We start from the raw sequence: 14,015 nt of genomic DNA on the forward strand, positions 1-14,015 counted from the left end.
CTTTTTTGAAGACTACAGGCCAGTTATTTGTAGACAATCCCTCAGTTTGGATTAGTCTGATGTCTCTTCATGATTATATTCAGATTATGTATTTTTGGCAGGAATGCCAACTTGTCAATGCATCACATCAGAGGTACATGATGCTACTTGGTTTCCTTATTGGTAATATTAATTTTGGTTATTTGATTAAGTCAGTGTCTACCAGATTGTGCCACTGTAAAATTACTATTTTTCCCTGTGTAATCACTAGATAATCTTGAGACTATGTAAGTGTCATGTTCCTTAGCAAACTCCCCCACAAATTTTAGCTTCCTTTGATGATTCTTGCCTGAAGCAATTATTAATATGGTGGTTGCCAAATGGTGATTTTCTAATTCCATCATTCCTTCCTCATTTATCACATTTATTAGTTGGCATTCTGCTGGAAGGAGATTTTCCCTTCTTTACCTTTTATATATTTATTCATTCATTTGTGTACATCAGTATGGATTCATGGATTATTTTAGTTAGTGGATTACTATGTTATTATTAATTCTGAGGTTCTAACTGTTCTCAATTTGGCTAATAGGAGATCTAGGATAAATTTTTGACCTGACTTACTTATTACTAGCCAAGTGACCTTATACTCTGAAATTCCCTCATACTGAAATAAAAACAGAATGTGAATTTGGACTTCACAATGTACCCAAGTACAACAAATGTATAGGGGAAAGGCAGTACAACGTGAGAGAAGAGGGATAATTAGAGAAAGGCTATGAACCTTAAGTTGAGAAGTCTCCCTAGATTTTATCTTTAAGTTTCAGTAATAAATGGTTAACTCAAAGTAAATGACAACAGCAGGGATGAATGTTAAGTCTCTATTAAAACCTGCCATGTTTGAAATCAGGAAGAAACAGTAGTTAAAGTTCACAGAGAAATAACTTCAGACTTCTTTTTTCTTCGCCGTAAAGGCTCCATTTTCCATCAACTCACCACGCACGGTCCCTTTTCATTTGGCTGAAGGCTCCGTGTTAAGTATCAACTAACAACAGTAAGAACTAGAAGTTCACCTATAACTTAGCACAATACAAAAAGAAATTGTTTATAAGACCAGGTTATTTTTTCTTATTCTTATCCATTCTCAATAGGATGATGACTTTTTAAGTAATCACTTTTTATTTACGGAGAGAAGATTCTTCTCAGACAAAAATGAACTCTATTTTCTACATCTTGAGTAACAAACATAAAATCTCCATGAGGCATTCTACTTTTCAAAATCTAGATTATGTTAAATAACTCCTACATTTAAGAAGAGAGAAAAGCCTGTCAAACAAAGTGGGGCTTTTTTCTTACATAGAACACTGAGTTGACAGCAAACACCTCCAGAACTCTGAAAACGTGACAAGTAAAATCAACACATATCATTAGGAAATAAAAAGTAAAAATCAGAAGAGAGAGCGTGACCACTGCTCAACAATGGAATTAATACATCTGAGATATTAGAAACTGAAAGATTGAAACTTAGAGGAATAAAGAGAATTGGAAAGGCAAGCTCTGCTCAGGGAAGACACTACATAGGGAGCATTAGTCTCTTATAAGATTGGTTACTTTAACCAGCCTTGGACACAATCAAATATCTAGACCTTCCAAGTGAGGAAGCTTTTAACATCATTGGACAACATGCTACAAAGCCTATTTGAGCAGCAATCAGCTTTTGGTAACGCCCACTATTCCTTCCTGACCCCTTCAAACTGCAACAGATATGTTGGAAGTTAGGCTCAGTACATTTACTCATCTAAACTGTTTTGAAAATGTTAGAGCAAAAAGATGAGAAGAAAATCATATGTTGTGCTATGAAAATCAAGAGAAGAGAGTGTTAGAAAAAAGGGGGATCAACAGTGTCAAATGCCACAGAGAAGCTAAGACAGGGAGGGCTGAGAAAAACCCACTGTGCCTTGTGACTAGGAAGCCAGGACTGCCTTTCGGTGACCAGTCTGAATGACAGGGACAGAGGCCGAAGCAGCAGCAGGAGTCAAGCGAGCAGAACTAGGAGTGACTGTGCATTGGGAATGGAGTTTCATTCTTAAACCTGTTAGCACAAGTTCCTGTTCCTGACGCACAGTGAGGCCAAACAAACAGAAACATCAAAGCTTGGAGCAGAGAAAGGTTTACTGCAAGGCCATGCAAGGAGAAGCGTGGCTCATGCCCAAAAGAACCCCGAGCTCCCAGAAGGGTTTTGGCAAAGCATTTTGAAAAGCCAGGTGAGGGAGGACGGTTGCAGGGTACGGTTGCAGGGTATGTGATCGACTCATGCACAGTTCTGTGACTGGCTGATGGTGAAGGAACAGGGCGGTGTCACAGGGGTTAACATTATTAGTCCTTAGGTGCCAGGAGGCCTGGGGCTATGTGCTAAAGGTCATCAAGTAGTTAACATCTTCCATTTGAGGGGGGGGTTCACATCTGTAAAACAACTCAGGAAATGTGCATGAAATACTGTTATCTAGGTACTTCAGAGATAAGCTAAACATTGGATATGGGGGAAGGGCCTGTCTGGAGAAGGTCCCATAGGCTCCTGCTCCATTATAAACCTACAACAGTAAAAGAAAAATAGGCTAAGAGTTGCATCAAGGTCAAACAAAGGTGTGTGTGTGTGTGTGTGTGTGTGTGTGTGTGTGTGTGTGTGTGTGTGTGTGTGTGTGTGTGTGTGTGTGTGTGTGTGTGTGTGTGTGTGTGTGTGTGTGTGTGTGTGTGTGTGTGTGTGTGTGTGTGTGTGTGTGTGTTCCAGCACAGAGAAAAAAGATCTCTACAGGCCAAGGAGGGAAGAGGAAATTAAAGGTGCTTAAGCTAGACAAAAAGAAGATATTTAAGGGAGAAATCTTTGATTCTAGCTGTTATAGCACCCACAAGGATGAAGAGGGAGATGACAAAGAGGATTGAGAACACAAGGATAGTTCAAACTTAAAAAGAGGAAGTTCAGGGCTTCCCTGGTGGCGCAGTGGTTGAGAGTCCGCCTGCTGATGCAGGGGACGCGGGGTTCGTGCCCCGGTCTGGGAGGATCCCACATGCCCTGGAGCGGCTGGGCCCGTGAGCCATGGCCGCTGAGCCTGCGCGTCTGGAGCCTGTGCTCCGCATCGGGAGAGGCCACAACAGTGAGAGGCCCGTGTACCGCAAAAAAAAAAAAAAAAAGAGGAAGTTCAGTTCTTCTAAGATGGGGAGAAAGAAACAGAGTTATTTTGGAATGGATTAAAAGGCTCACCTCACATGGTTCTTTTCTTTGTTAGGAAAGTAGGAGGTAAGGCTTCTCTGTCAAAAGAGAAGAAGGTATATGTACTGAGGGGCAACCAGAGGGAACCAAAGAAGAGAAAAGGCTTAGAACAACTGTCAGCAGTAAACTACACACATAACAGACACCTGACACAAAGTAGGCACACAGTGGATGTTTGAATGAGTTGTCAGGAACAGGACAAGGATGTCCACTCTCACCACTCTTATTCAACATAGTTTTGGAAGTCCTAGCCACAGCAATCAGAGAAGAAAAAGAAATACAAATTGGAAAAGAAGAAGTAAAAAGGTCACTGTTTGCCAATGACACGATACTATACGTAGAAAATCCTAAAGATGCCACCACAAAACTACTAGAACTAATCAGTGAATTTGGTAAGGGTGCAGGATACAAAATTAAGGCACAGAAATCTCTGGCATTCCTATACACCAACAATGAAAAATCAGAAAGAGAATTAAGGAAACACTCCCATTTACCATTGCAACAAAAAGAATAAAATACCTAGGAATAAACCACCTAAGGAGGCAAAAGACTTGTACTCAGAAAACTATAAAACACTGATGAAAGAAATCAAAGATGACATAAACAGATGGAGAAATATACCATGTTCGTGGATTGGAAGAATCAATATTGTGAAAATGACTATACTACCCAAAGCAATCTACAGATTCATTGCAATACCTATCAAATTACCAATGGCATTCTTCGCAGAATTAGAACAAAAAATCTTACAATTCGTATGGAAACCCAAAAGACCCCAAATATCCAAAGCAATCTTGAGAAAGAAAAACAGAGTTGGAGGAATCAGGCTCCCCGACTTCAAACTATACTACAAAGCTACAGTAATCAAGACAGTATGGTACTGGCACAAAAACAGAAATATAGATCAATGGTACAGGACAGAATGCCCAGAGATAAACCCACACACATACGGGCACCTAATTTATGACAAAAGAGGCAAGAACATACAAAGAAGGAAAGACAGCCCCTCCAATAATTGATGTTGGGAAAACTGGACAGCTACATGTAAAAGAATGAAATTAGAACACTACCTAACACCATACACAAAAATAAACTCCAAATGGGGACCTCCCAGGTGGTGCAGTGGTTAAGAATCTGCTTGCCAATGCAGGGGACACAGGTTCGATCCCTGGTCCTGGAAGATCCCACATGCTGCGGAACAACTAAGCCTGTGCGCCACAAATATTGAGCCTGTGCTCTAGAGCCCGTGAACCACAACTACTGAGCCTACGTGCTGCAACTACTGAAGCCTGTGCGCCTAGAGCCCATGCTCCCCAACAAGAGAAGCCACAGCGATAAGAAGCCCACGCACTGCAACGAAGTGTAGCCCCCGCTCACAGCAACTAGAGAAAGCCCGCACACAGCAACAAAGACCCAATGCAGCCAAAAATAAATAACTAAAAAAAAAAAAAAAAAAAAACTCCAAATGGATTAAAGACTTAAATGTAATACCAGACACTATAAAACTTTTAGAGGAAAACATAGGAAAAACCCTCTTTGACATAAACCACAGCAAGATCTTTTTTGACCCACCTCCTAGAGAACAGAAACAAAAACAAAAATAAACAAATGGAACTTAATTAAACTTAAAAGCTTTGCACAGCAAAGGACACCAAAAACAAAACAAAAAGACAACCCTCAGAATGGGAGAAAATATTTGCAAATGAAATAACAGACAAAGGATTAATCTCCAAAATATACAAACAGCTCATGGAGCTCAATATCAAAAAAACAAACAATCCAGTTAAAAAATGGGCGGAAGACCTAAATAGACATTTCACCAAGGAAGACATATAGATGGCCAAGAGGCACATGAAAAGATGCTCAACATCACTATTAGAGAAATGCAAATCAAAACTACAATGAGGTATCACCTCATGATGGTCGGAATGGCCATTATCAAAAAAGCTAGAAGCAATAAATGCTGGAAAGAGTGTGGTGAAAAGGGAACCCTCCTACACTGTTGGTGGGAATGTAAATTGATACAACCACTATGGAAAACAGTATGGAGGTTCCTTAAAAAGCTAAAAATAAAAAAATAATAAAATAATTTTTAAAAAAGCTAAAAATAGAACTACCATATGACCCAGCAATCCCACTACTGGGCATATACACTGAGAAAACCATAATTCAAAAAGAGACATGCACCACAGTGTTCACTGCAGCACTATTTACAATAGCCAGGACATGGAACCAACCTAAATGTCCATCGATAGATGAATGGACAATGAAGATATGGCGCATATATACAATGGAATATTACTCAGCCATAAAAAGAAACAAAATTGAGTTATTTGTAGTGAGGTGGATGGACCTAGAGTCTGTCATACAAAGTGAAGTTAAGTCAGAAAGAGAAAAACAAATACCATATGCTAATACATATATATGGAATCTAAAACAAATTGTACTGATGAACCCAGTTGCAGGGCAGGAATAAAGAGGTAGACATAGAGAAAGGACTTGATGACATGGGGTGGGAGGGCAAAGCTGCAGCGAAGTGAGAGTAGCATTGACATATATACACTACCAAATGTAAAATAGTTGGCTGGTGGGAAGCAGCAGCATAGGATAGCGAGGATGGGAGGGAGGCTGAAAAGGGAGGGCATATGGGACATGTGTATGCATATGGCTGATTTGATTTGTTGTGCAACATAAACTAACACGGTACTGTGAAGGAATTATACTCCAATAAAGACCTATTACAGGGACTTCCCTGGTGGCACAGTGGTTAAGAATCCGCCTGCCAATGCAGGGGACACAGGTTCGAGCTGGGAAGATCCCACATGCCGCGGAGCAACTGAGCCCGTGCGCCACAACTACTGAAGCCCACATGCCTAGAGCCCGTGCTTCACACAAGACAAGCCACCGCAATGAGAAGCCCAAGCACCGCAACGAAGAGTAGCCCCCGCGGGCTGCAACTAGAGAAAAGCCCGCACTTAGCAACAAAGACACAACGCAGCCAAAAATAAATAAGTAAATAAATTTATTTAAAAAAAAAAGACCTATTACAAAAAAAAATTCTCATAATTTTTATAATGTTCTGCAGTACCACTATGGTATTGTTAGCAGACTGGTAAAACCAAAAGATAAAAGAGGAAAGATAAGTCACTGCCTTCAATGTGACCTGGGGGCTTTCCCCAAAGGTCTTAGGGTAAAAAAAGTAAGAGCTCCAGGGTTCCTAGGCTTTGATTTGTCACAATAGCCCCAATATTGGGATAGACTTGGAAACACAGGTTGGGTAAGAAGTTAACTGTACAAAAAAACAAAAGTCTTGGTATGAGCTTCATTTATCAATGCTTTATCATAAAATCATCATTATATGTTCAAGTTTGTGATTTTTTTTTTTAATTTTGCTACTTTTTCTTTGTGAGTATATGCAAGACCATGGTCAACCATCTGCTCTTGGCTCGCCACACCGCTCACCCAGAGAATTCAAGTAGTCTTACAGTTTCCATCATCACATCAGTGCTGACAATGACAAATGTTTTCAGTTTCCTATCTCTCCCACAAACTCCAGTGTCATTTTTCCATCTAGGTACAAGATATTTCTACATGAATATCCCACTGTCATTGAAATTCAGATATCCAAAACTAAACCCACACCTTCCCCAAATCCAGCTCCACTACTGTAAAAATCAGAGTCTAGTCAAGAGACAGAAACTACACCAGGTATTTGAACAGAGAGAACTGAATATAAAAAATTAAGTTAGGCCTGTTTTTTTTTTAAGTTCAGTCTTAATTCAAAACAGAAACAGACTCACAAACATAGAAAACAAACTTATGATTACCAAAGGTGAAAGGAGGGAGAGGGATAAATTAGGAGTTTGAGATTAACAGATACGCACAACTATATACAAAATAGATAACCAACAAGGACCTACTGTATAGCACAGGGAACTATATTCAATATCTTGTAATAACCTATAATAGAATGAATCTGAAAAAGAATAGAGTTTCGACTCGCCCAGGAAACAAGAGTCGGAAGCCGATGCAAAACGCAAGAGGTTTATTGAAGGCCGGTGCACCGGGGTTCCTTGGTCCTCACGCAGGAGGCCGAAGAAGGAACCCCCCCAGGGCGTGAACATGTATTTTTATAGGTCTCAACTTCCTGTTATGCAAAGTGTGGATTCAATTGTGATTTTTAATGATAGGTTCTTAGCCTCTGTTCGGACCATAGAGGGAAACTGTCCCAGGCTTCCTGATTGGTTCTTTGAGAGATACCTTTTTTACATTTTGTTTATCTCCCTCCTTCTCGGAAGGGGGCCGGACATCCTGGAAATTCACCCATTGTCTAAGAAGCCCCTATTGTCTGGAGAGTTCTTAATCATTAGCTGGAACAATGTCCCTCGAGTCCCACAATATATAACTGAATTACTTTGCTGTCTACCTGAAACTATCACAACACTGTAAATCAACTATATTTCAATTTTAAAAAAGAAAAAAATAATTTAGATATCATTGTTATTTCACCTGTTCTCCCACCATTAGCCACCATATATCTTTCTATTCTACTCACACTTGCCCCATTTTGTGTTTCTCATATTTTCAATATTATACCAATCATATTTTTAAATAGTGCTATAAGGTGAATCGTGTCTCCCCAAAGTTTATATGTTGAAATTCTAACCCCCAATATTTCAGAATGTAACTGTATTTGGAGACAAGGTCTTCAAAGAGGCAATTAAGCAAAAATGAGGTCTTTAGGATGGGCCTTAATCCAATGTGACCATTGTCTTTATAATAGAGGAAATTTGGACCCAAAGGGAGACACCAGAAACATGTGCAGACAAAAGGACAACCATGTAAAGACAGAGAGAAGGTTGCCATCTACAAGCCAAGGAGAAAAGCCTCAGAAGAAACCAAATCTGCTGACACCTTGATCTTGGACTTCTAGCCTCCCAAATTATGAGAAAATTAATTTGTTGTTTAAGTGCCTAGTATATTGTTACAGCAGCCCCAGTAAGCTAATACAGATAGTACCTAGGAATATAAACAAAATGTATAATCATTGCTAGAAGTGTTAAAACTACAGAAAAATGTAAAGATGGAAATAAAAATCACCCATAATGACATCACCTTGAGATTATCCTCATATAAAATGTTTGGTGTATTTTCTTTCAGGCTTTTTTCCTAAGACATGCATTTTTTTTCCACAAAATTAACAGCATAATGTACTTATAGTTTCGCATTCTGCTTCTTTTACATAATTATATACATTTTTTACTAAGTCATAAACATTTTGCCAACTTGTTATAATTAAAAATACGTTTTGAAATGAACACATAGTCTGTTGAATGAATGCAGCCTAAGCCATTTGCATTTCTCTATTGGTTAAAATGTAGATGGTTTCCAATTTCTGTCATTTTAAATGACACTGTAATGATCATCTTTGAATATGGTATTTTTTACTATTTTCTTAGGAGAAACTCTTAAACAAAATAGAGATTGTTTCAAGCTTTTACCAACTTAAATAGCACTGTTATTAACATCTATGAATATAACTGGTTAATTTCTTAGGATAAAGTCTTTGTAAAGGAATAACAGGGTTAACTCCATTACAGACCAGTCTTCATACTATCCTCCACAGGCCTGTTGTTTTACTCCCTCTGCCTGGAAGCACCAGCCAAAATCTCATCCACTCTCCTCTTTCATGAATTTTCCGTGACTGTTGTGGCCCATATTAACTTTGAACTCACAGTTAATATGTATTTTGTTACCTAACACTTCATTATATACTCTCTTTAAAACACTTTAAACGGGAACTTCCCTGGTGACACAGTGGTTAAGAATCCACCTACCAATGCAGGGGACACAGGTTCAAGCCCTGGTCTGGGAAGATCCCACAAGCCACAGAGCAACTAAGCCCACATGCCACAGCTACTGAGCCCACATGCCACAACTACTGAAGCCTGAGCGCCTAGAGCCCATGCTCCACAACAAGAGAAGCCACTGCGATAAGGAGCCCGCACACCGCAACGAAGAGTAGCCCCCGCTCCCCGCAACTAGAGAAAGCCCGTGCACGGCAACGAAGACCCAATGCAGCCAAAAATAAATAAATAAAATAGATACAACATTAAAGAAATAAAAAATGTTTTTAAAACATTGAGCAAAGGACTTGAATAAACATTTTTCCAAAGAAGACATACAAATGACCAACAGGTACATGAAAAGGTGCTCAATATCAATAATCATCAAAGAAATACAAATCAAACCATAATGAGATTATCACCTCACACCCGTTAGAATGGCTGTTATCAAAAAGACAAGACATAAAAAAAAAAAAAAAAAGACAAGACATAACAAATGCTGATGAGGATATGGAAAAAAAAGGAACACCTGTATTGTGCTGGTGGAAATGTAAATTGGTACAGCCACTTTGGAAAACAGTATGGAGGTTCCTCAAAATCTTGAAAATAGAACTACTATATCCAGCAATCCCACTCCTGGTATTTATCCAAAGGAAATGATATCTCTATCCCAGAGAGATATCTGCACTTCTATGTTCTTTGCAGCACTATTTACAACAAGCAAAACACTGAAACAAGTGTCCACTGACAGATGAATGGATAAAGAAAACATGATATTTTATATATATATATATATACATACATATACATATAATGGAATAGTATTTAACCATAAAAAAGGAGGAAATCTTGTCATCTGCAACAACATGGATGAACACTGAGGGCATTATGCTAAGAGAAACAAGTCAAACATAAAAAGACAAATATGTACGATCTCCCTTGTATGTTATAATCTTTAAAAAGCTGAACTCATGGAAATAGAGAGTAGATTGGTTGTTGCCAGGGGCAAGGGATGGGGGGGAATAGGTGAAAGTGGTCAAATGGTACAAACTTTCAGTTATAGGGTGAATAAGTTCTGGGGATCTAATTACAGAATGGTGACTATAGTTAACAATGCTGTATTATATACTTGAAAGCTGTTAAATGAGTAGATCTTAAAAGTTCTTACCACAAAGAAAAAAAACAAAACATAGCTATGTGAGGTGATGGATGTGTTAACCAACCTTATTGTGATAACAATTTTGCAATATATACATATATCAAATCAGCACATTGTACACCTTAAACATATATGTTATATGGCAATTGAATCTCAATAACATGGGATGGGGGTAGATTTTTCTCTTTATCACTGGTTTTCAACCATTTAATCATGATGTGGCTTGGTATGATTTTGTATTTATCCTACTTGTGGTCTGTTGGATCTGTGAATTTATAGTTTTTATCATTTTTTAAAACTTTTAACCATTATTTCTTCAAATGTTTCCTCTGTCCCTCTCCCCTTGTCCCAGGACTCCAACTATATGTATAATATACCACTTATGATTATCCCACAAGTCACCGAGACCCTGTTTAATTTTTTAGCCTTTTATTTTCCCTGTGCTTTAGTTTGCATGGTTTCTATTGCTAGGTCTTCAAGTTCACTGATCTGTTCTTCTGCATTGTCTAATATGTTGTTAAGCCCAGCCAGTGAATTGTTCATTTTCTGAATATTGTATTTTCCATCTCTATAAGTTTCACCTAGTTTTTTTCATATCTATTTCTCTCCTCATTATGTTAACTTTTTCCCTTAAATCACTGAGCATAGTTACAGTAGCTTTTTAAACATAATTTTGTGCTAATTCATCATCTCTGTTATTTCTGGGTCTGTTTATATTGACTTTGCTCCTACTGATTTTTTTACTTCTTTGCATGCCTAGTAATTTTTAATTGGATGTTGAACAATGTGAATATTATACTGTTGAGTGTCTAGATTGTATTGTATTCCTTTAAAGGATGTTCAATTTTGTTTGGAAGTTATATGTAGATCAGTACCACCTCCACATACCATCATATTGGGGAATTGACCCTCAACATTGGAATTTTGGACACAAGCATTCAGTTCCTAGCAGAAGGGAAGAAAAAACTGAGTTCATTGTAGCCATGTGCTATTTTGGTTTTATCCTTCTTCTTCCTCTGCCTGAAACCTGAAGCTCTATGCCAGTTTTTATCAATCTTTCCATTCCCCAATCCTACTAACAACTACACATGAATGCATACACACACACACACACACACACACACACACATTGCGTGCATACACAGCCAAGTCACAGCAATTGCTCTTTTTAAACTAGAGTGACCACCTACATCATGGCTTTCTTAATTTATGATCCTTTAATTTGTGATCCTAATGAAAGCCAGCCAGTCAGTCACTTTCAAAAACCTAATATGCCTAATGAGAATTAAAATCAGGTGCAAATCTCATGTTCACAACAGGTTTGCCACCAGGACATAGGTCTCGTGAAAGCCATCACTAAATCTAAGCCAAAATGGGAAAGGAAAATATTCATATCAACACCATCATTGGGACTTCCCTCGTGGCGCAGTGGTTAAGAATCCACCTGCCAGTGCAGGGGACACAGGTTCAAGCCCTGGCCCGGGAAGATGCCACATGCCGCAGAGCAACTAAGCCCAAGAGTTACAACTACTAAGCCTGCGCTCTAGAGCCTGCGTGCCACAACTACTGAGCCCACGTGCCACAACTACTGAAGCCCACATGCCTAGAGCCCGTGCTCTGCAACAAGAGAAGCCACTGCAATGAGAAGCCCGCGCACCAAAACGAAGAGTAGCCCCCGCGCACAGCATTGAAGACCCAACGCAGCCAAAAATAAAAATAAATAATAAAATTTTTAAAAAAAGAAAAGCTTAATGAGGGGGAAAAAGTACAAAAGATAGGAGGCCTGTTCCCTGCCTCTAGAAATGTACCATCTAAAAGGAAAAATAGGACCAATTCCCATGAAAAGGCAATAAAAACACACAGAAATATCAGAAATAAGTGCAAACTAATATAAGCAGACCTCAGTTAGCTTTAGTGGTAAGGAAATGCTCTTTTCCCAAGCACAAAAACCTATTCACATAACATTAAAATTTATTTCAGTTATCTACTGCCAGACAACAAAGTACTCCAAAATTCAGTGGCTTAAAACCACAATCATTTTACTTGCTTGTATTTTGCAACTTGGGCAGAGCTAAGCAGAGAAAGCAGCCTATCTCTGCTCCACATAGAGTCACCCAAAGTAACTACAGTAGAGGCTGAAGAATCCACTTCCATGATGGCCTTCTTCACATGTCTGGAGAGCTGGTGGTGACTGTTGGCTGGGAGCTCAACAGGAGCTGTTAGCCAAGGCCTCAGTGCTCCTCCGTGTGGTTAGGTTGGGCTTTTCACAGCATGGAAGTCTGAGAAGTCAAACTTCCAACACAGTGGCATCTCCCTGAATGCAAAAGTATTGTCTTCTTAAGGCATAGGCCTAAAATGAATTCTAAGGATTAAAGCAAGTCATAGGCCAGCCCAGATTCAAGAGGAGGGAACTATCAGGGGTGCAAAACTGAGAGGAATGATTCATTTGGGGCCACCAAAGTAACAGTCTACCATATGATAGGTTGTTTGGTTTTTGGTTTTTTTGCCAAGTGTTCTGTAGCTGTATATTTGTCATTACTTCTAACTGTATTGATTTTTCAAAGTAATCTTTAAAAAGCTTGTTTACAATGGTGTCCAATATATATGATTAATAGGTCATACTCCTAATTACCACTAAATCTGTATTATATTTCTTTGCCTTCTGTTTTTACCATTCCTGTCCGATACATTTATAACCAGCCCAAACTAGCAGTGATTGAAATCGTTTCAAGCTATTGTATCTTTCCCAAACTATACTTTGCTATTTCAAAAGCATTCTGTAGTTTGAGTCTTCGTAGGGGTTCAAACATACTCAACTCCCACCTTTCTTACTTCTTTTTTCTTTGGAGGAGGGGAACTTCACCTCATGTATCTCTAGAAATGCTATCAGTTTCAAGAACCCAAGCAACAGAGACCTACCAGTCTAGACAAAAAAGACCTTCAATTATCTTACACAACAAAATCTGGAGATAGGTGTTTCCAAGCCTGCTGCAGCACCTCGATGATCATCAAGTATTCAGGGGTTTTCTATCTTTCCATACAACCATCTTCAGCATGTTAGCTTTTTTTTTTTAACTTCTTATTTTATATTGGAGTATAGTTGATTAACAATATTTTTAGTTTCGGGTGTACAGCAAAGTGATTCAGTTATACATATACATTATACATGTATCTATTCTTTTTCAAATTCTTTTCCTATTTAGGCTGTTACATAATACTGAGCAGAATTCCCTGTGCTATACAAGTAGGTCTTTGTTGGTTATCCATTTTAAATATAGCAGTGCGTACACGTCAATCTCAAACTCCCTAATGATCCATCTTTCATCTTTAAAGATTTGTCCCCTCAATGTCACAAGATGCTCCTCAACCAACCCCTAAGGAAAGGGAAGGGGAAAGATGGAGCCTCCTCTTGAAGCTTTGTCTTTTTATCTGGAAGGAAAATATTTCCTAGAAGCTGCCTTCCCTCAATTCCTGTCAAACTCCAGACCACTCTCAAATTTCACTGGATCTGCGATTACAGTATTATCTAGCAACAAGAATCGAACATCACTGGCCAGGACAACCCCACACCAAGGACAGCCAAGGTCGTCTAGAGGGTACCTTTTAGTTTAACAAGTCGCAGGAGAATCACGGATTTTAAAGATAAAGAAAACTTCCCAAGTTTACGCTGCCACTAACGAACGCCGGTGGTGATAATACGGCTCTGAACTTCAATCTCCCGAAAACACTCTCTGCGCGATCTTGTTAAAGTGGCCCTGTGCAGCTT

At 38.9% G+C, this 14,015-nt stretch overlaps 1 long non-coding RNA gene across 2 annotated transcripts in view; it reads right to left on the reverse strand.

Annotated features, from left to right (window-relative positions):
* Positions 1–14,015, reverse strand: part of LOC115852104 (uncharacterized) — a 100,753-nt gene that overhangs the window by 86,419 nt on the left and 319 nt on the right. The window contains exon 1 of one of the 2 annotated variants that reach the window (XR_009563071.1): positions 13,850–14,014. The exons of the other annotated variant lie outside the window; for it this stretch is intronic. This is a non-coding gene — a long non-coding RNA (uncharacterized lncRNA). Of the gene's footprint in view, positions 1–13,849; position 14,015 lie in introns of those variants that run through there. 2 annotated transcript variants of the gene reach the window in all.

Source organism: Globicephala melas, chromosome 2 (assembly GCF_963455315.2).
Source record: "Globicephala melas chromosome 2, mGloMel1.2, whole genome shotgun sequence".
Taxonomy (NCBI): domain Eukaryota; kingdom Metazoa; phylum Chordata; class Mammalia; order Artiodactyla; family Delphinidae; genus Globicephala; species Globicephala melas.